Raw genomic sequence first — 247 nt, forward strand, 5'->3', positions numbered from 1 at the left:
GAAACCTTTCTGAAGTATTTTGGCCCCTTCAATATGAGTTATGTTTAGCATTACAATTATGTACTTGATGTTGATTCTCATTTTATTTGCAACTTCGATTATTCAAAAAGGAGAAAAACTTTTCAACCTTCATTTTGCACTTTTATTCCTATTTTACTTCACATAGAAACATTTCAACACTGAATATCATTCATTAATAACTCATCTTACACATACATGCATACACACAATTCATGCAGTCTCGTTT

Source organism: Schistosoma mansoni, chromosome 1 (genome assembly GCF_000237925.1).
Source record: "Schistosoma mansoni strain Puerto Rico chromosome 1, complete genome".
Taxonomy (NCBI): Eukaryota; Metazoa; Platyhelminthes; class Trematoda; order Strigeidida; family Schistosomatidae; genus Schistosoma; species Schistosoma mansoni.